Source organism: Centruroides sculpturatus, unplaced genomic scaffold (assembly GCF_000671375.1).
Source record: "Centruroides sculpturatus isolate CEXI.00-Female unplaced genomic scaffold, Cexi_2.0 scaffold613, whole genome shotgun sequence".
NCBI lineage: Eukaryota > Metazoa > Arthropoda > Arachnida > Scorpiones > Buthidae > Centruroides > Centruroides sculpturatus.
Window position 1 is genome coordinate 6,048 of NW_019384835.1, and position 5,787 is coordinate 11,834.

Below are 5,787 nucleotides of genomic sequence, written 5' to 3' on the forward strand. Positions count from 1 at the left end.
AACGAGGAAAGTCCCGGGTGAAGTTGTTTCTTCCTTCTATTTTCCTTCTTGCTATCCTATCCTTCTTATATTTTCCTTAGTATTAAGCTAGGTTTAAGTTAGGTTAAGTTAGATTTTATCACGCGTATAGAAGATACATATTGTCATGCGCCAAGTTAACGTCACCCCGCGATTTCTTGTACCCATCACGTTGTAATGATTATACCTGAATCAATTGGGATCCATAAATAAAAGAACCTGTTAGTGATTTGTAAGAAAAGTGTTGGTAATTATAATTGTCCTTACAACACAAAGACCACAGCATTTTGGAGACAAGTGGAATGAAGATCGTCATTTAAAATACTATGTTGATGTTTGCAAAGGGAATACCACCAAAGCAGAAATTGCAGACAAATATTGTGAAGACAGATACATGACCAACCTTGATAGAGGGCAGACTAAATATGCATATTATCTTATGATCTGAAAACAATACTGTTGTCAGAATAACATACAGCTTGATCCATCATTGTATTGCATTTTCTGCTTTAACTGATACCAAAATCATTCCATTGGTCTGAGCTAGATACTGTGGTAGTACACTAGTATATTTTTATTTGTCCATATATGTTTTATATATGTTTATATATTTTCCCTTCCTTCCTTCTTTGTTCTTTTGTATATAACTTCCTGGAACTTTCTTCCAAGTGTGGGTGGTGGGTGACCTGGTTAGGGGACAAAAGAAAGGTATAGCCCAGAGGGCAAAAGGAGAGACACTTAAGGTCACTTTTAACTGGAACATGGAAGAGAGAAGACACGTCGGAGAAGTCTCCAGGTTGTTTTTGCATCGGCTGGAGAAGGTAACGAAAAGTTTTTGAAAAATCCGAAATCCAAGAAGAAAAGAGTATCTTGAATTAAGGACATCCGAAGGGTTATAGTGGAATATTGACCGACTTTCACCTACAATCAGTCCCCACAATCCAGAACGATATCATCCGACCACCACCACCTCGATCATCAACTATTGGGTACCCATTCTTTTTCGGCACTATATTTCTACCTATCCTATTATCTATCCTTTTCTCTCTTTCCTTTATTAGAATAATTATTATTTAAGTTATTGATAAGTATTTCTTTGTACCGCGATATTTTTTAGTTCTGCCTGTGGATTCAAAAAAGTTTTTATTTGTGAACAAAAGGGAACTAGGAGTGTCGGAATCCAGAAGATTCTGTCAAGTGTTAATATATGAGTAGAATAAAAGAACATTTTGTTATTCTAATATATGCATCTCTTTATTAAATAAACCTCACTACGTGCATATGACCACACTGATACATCATTCCATTGCTATCAGTGCAACATGCAGAGGATGCTGCACAGTAATTTCAGTGATGCAACACAATGTTAAATTTACAGCATGATTCTTCCTTCAGCACATTTTAGGGACTGAATGTGCTAAAGCAAGGATGATTATAAACTCCATGCAGAAAAACAGTAAGGCACTGTTTTCCTGCATGGAGTTTATAATCATCATAATGTGCACCACTGGACAGTATATGCTCCACAATTCATATGACATATCATATGTGACATTGTGTTTACCATAAATGTCTAGTGTGTAATTTGAGGTGAGCAGCTTTTTGGTTCTATATTCATTGACTGCACCCTGAATAGTGACTGATATCTGAACATCCTAAACATTATGGTGGATGAATGGTTTAATTACTTGCCATTGGTACAACTAGACAGATTTTTAGTACCAATACAATAGCATGCCATCTCACTCCTGGACAGCCATGCACTAGTGGCTTGCAGAACAGAGTTGTTTTTTGGTCACCATATTCCCCAGACTTGATTCCTCTGGACTTTTTCCTGTGGGGTCATCTAAAAGTATCAGTGTATGATACATACCCAACAGCATTGCATGATGTTGGATAACTGGAGAGATGCATATGAGAGGCCTGTGAAATGGTGGCACCATGAATGTTATGTACCATTCATAATACCACACTTGACCATCTATATCTTTGTATTACCTAGGAAAAGGGTTGTTTTGAACATGTTTTCTAACAAAATAAAGCTTACGTTTTATATTAATTTCTGCAATATTGTCTTTATCCTTTACACAGTCAGAAATTATTTGTATGCTAAATCATCTGAAATTGATTTCCTTTGGTTATTTTAGTGCTGAAATAAGCACACATCACATGCATAGACTCATGCAATATTAAAAAGATCTCTTTTGTTCCTGGATGGATGTTTAAGTCAGTGGTTTACAACTGGGATGCTGTGGCACACTAGGATGCCATATTTCAAAGGTGACAAAATATAGTACTGAGCAGCACAATAACACTTGTTATATGTATTACTAAAAATATGAAAAGCACAATAACTCTACATTGATAACGTAGAGGTTCCACAAGAAAAAATTACTAAATTGAAAGTGTTACTTTTAAAAAAAGGTTGAAAAACACTGGTTTAAATGGACACCCTGTATAATAAATTTATAACTTAAAACTTAAAAAAAGAGTTTAAATTTTTGTCATCAAAAGAATGTTTACATCTAAAGCAGAAGAAAACTAGATTCAGTTATTTTCAAATAATTTATAAATTACAAATGCTAAATATTATATGATAAAATTATATTTTATATCAATCTTTAGTAAATTCAACTTTTATATAATTATTATGTTAAGTTATTGATGTTTCAAATCATCATCATCAAAATATCTTTTCTCATGTTAAAATGTCACAGGTAATTTTTGAAAAAGTAAATTTAAAAATTTTTATTTTACTTCACAAAATATCCAATTTTTTCTATTTTACTAAAAATTCAATTCAATATGCTTCTCTTGAGACAAAATGTTTTACAAATCAGCTTATAAAATTAAGTTGAATTGTATTTATATTTCAAAAGCAGGATATATGGGAGGATTGCAAAAGATTTAAACATACTCATAGCATACAAAAGGAAACCTAATGTTTTCCATCTTCTGTCTAACACAAAGGATGACACTGAGGACAAAAGAACACCAGGTGTTTACCACATCCTACTACAGAATGATAGATTCAACAGAATACTAATGTATATAGGATCAACATACAGATCACTGCAAGCCAGGTTAAGAGATCACAAATGTGTGCAAAAAGGACACATAATACAGCTCTGGCGCATTATGCCAGCAATCTGGGGATTTCTCCCTATTTTGGCAATTTCTATTTGAATTTATGTTAAAACAAGTTAATGAATATGATCTTAATATTTCTTTGGATTTCTTTCCTGTAATATTACCCTATTAATAACATATATCAGTGTTAAAAGATTAATCAATTATTATCAATTAAAATTATTCTAGTTTATCTACTGTATGTATATTTATTTTTATAAAAACAAAACTTACTGCAATCATTAATCCTAGTTGGTGGATTAGGTGCTCCACCCACACAAGTATCTGGTTTAGGTACTGATACTCTCCATCTTCCACCATATTGATCACATTCAGTAAAATCATAATGGAAATCTTTCTGTAATTAAAAACAATGTAATTGTTTTTCTTTACTAATTATCTTATTGTATTATAAAACACACAGTAGATTCTATTATGGTTATTACAACAAACATAATTAAAATTAGACATTACTACAGACAATATTAATGATTTTACAAAGTGATAAAAAGAAAATCAAAAAGATAATCTTCTAAATCCCAAGTACTGAAATACAGTACTATTGAGCCACAAACTAAAGATAAATATTAAAGACTATTTGGGGGTTCAAAAATAAAAAGGTCCCAAGTGACACTCTCACCTAAATTCAAATTACTGTGCATTGCTTATGAATGTCTGCATTGCCTCCATATGTGGACACTCATAAGCCATTTGTGACACGATCATGCCATCTCTGGCACAATCCTGTCACATTACATTACATTAAACGAGTAGAGACGTTGTCTGTATGTGCACAGACTTTACCTTTAAGAAATTAGAAGTGACAAAATTGAAATTAGAAGAGGAAGTGATAGTAAGTAGGAAGGAAAAGAAAATAGTGAAAGATTGAAGAGAAGTGTTGGATCATTGAACATCTGCATCATAATTGTTGAACAAGTAAAAATACAGTTACAAGACAAAATATGTACAGTGAAACAGTATAAAAACAAACATGACAAGTCTGCATGTGTGGGCGAGCGTGTACAGCAAAGGGGGTATCAGACACAATGTTTTAACAATTACAAAGTATGTGATTTATGACTGCTTTACATATATAATTTATACAAATACAGTACTGACACTTGATAAAGGAGTGGAGTATTATTATATAAAGTTAGATATAGAACAAAACATGAATATTAGTTATTGATATGGCTAAGTCGCATATTTACAAGGATAGTGCTGTAGATTGGGTTGACAAAGAGATAATATATTACAAAATTTAGCATTAAAAACATTGAAGAATCTAGTAGATATAAACCCAGTGGGTCTAATTTGCATATGCACAGTACAGTCAAATCGCAGGTTGAACAAATTGGGCGAGTAGCCGGCCTACCTTAACCTGTTAACGAAAATATAAACTATGTATTCTCCTTTTACAAATAAACAGTTATTTAGTTGTTAACTTATTGTCCGAGTGAGTCACTTCCAACTCACTGTCTCTCTGTCTTCATCCAGAACCCAAGTGCTCGCATGATCTACTTTTAAAAATAGACCAACTCGCCATTGTGGCTTCTATGTCGAATGAGACACATTGGTCTCAGTCCTGATGAGGCATCAAAGAGGTGCCAACCCTCTGGTCACACCTATATCTCCACACCCTGCCTGCTGTCATCAACCTAACCTAATTGGTTTAATGCTATGCATTACAATTCAAAGTCACAATTGTAACAGGTAAAGCTGAGACTGGTTTTCATGTCTCCTCTAAAATTCAGCTTTTGATGCTTGGGACCTTTTAATTGTTGCACACCTCATTTATCTTTAGTCTGTGATTGGACCTCTCAGCCCATCATCAGGGGGTACAAAAAATGTTGTAAAATAAATGTGATTATATAATTTACATTCCCTAAGAAAGTAGAAAATGTAGATGTCAAGATCTTTGAAGAAATACAATATATAGATAGGCCTACGTGTATTTAAAAAGAAAATTTCAGCTGATGAATTTTTTATTAAAATAAATAATAACATAAACTTAGATTTGTAATTAATTTACATTAATATAAGGTGACCAATTGTCGTCCTTTAGGGAAGACCGTCCTTCTTTTGTAAGGTCTGTCTTCCCTCGAAAAGTGTCCTCTTTTTCGATATTTGAAGAAATTCTAAGAAGTAAGAAGTAAAAAAATACCTGTAGATACTATATCCAAATAAAAAAATACTATATCCAAAACCTGTAGATAGTTTTGAGTTAAAGCAACTTAATGTTAATACAGTTCAACTTATTATATATATAGTAAAACCTTAGTAATAAACTATTTAAAGAATGACATATTGTTGCTTGTTGTTGTAACCTTCCTTGTCACAATATAACATATGAGGGCATACGAACAAAGACAAGTAAGTATGAACTTACTTGTCTTTGTCTAAGTTAAGTTTGGTCATCGTCATCACCCTAGTTGAATGTATTATGATTGAATAAAGACAATTGTTAATTAAGCAGTAGTTTTATATCAAAAAGTGCTCAATACTAAACTTGTGAATATAAATATACATGAATTATATTCATATTATTATTATACATTAGAGTTATATAAATTTATATAATCTTAAGACAATGTAAATCAAGTTTTGAATTTATTTTAAAGCATGGAAATTTTAATTGAA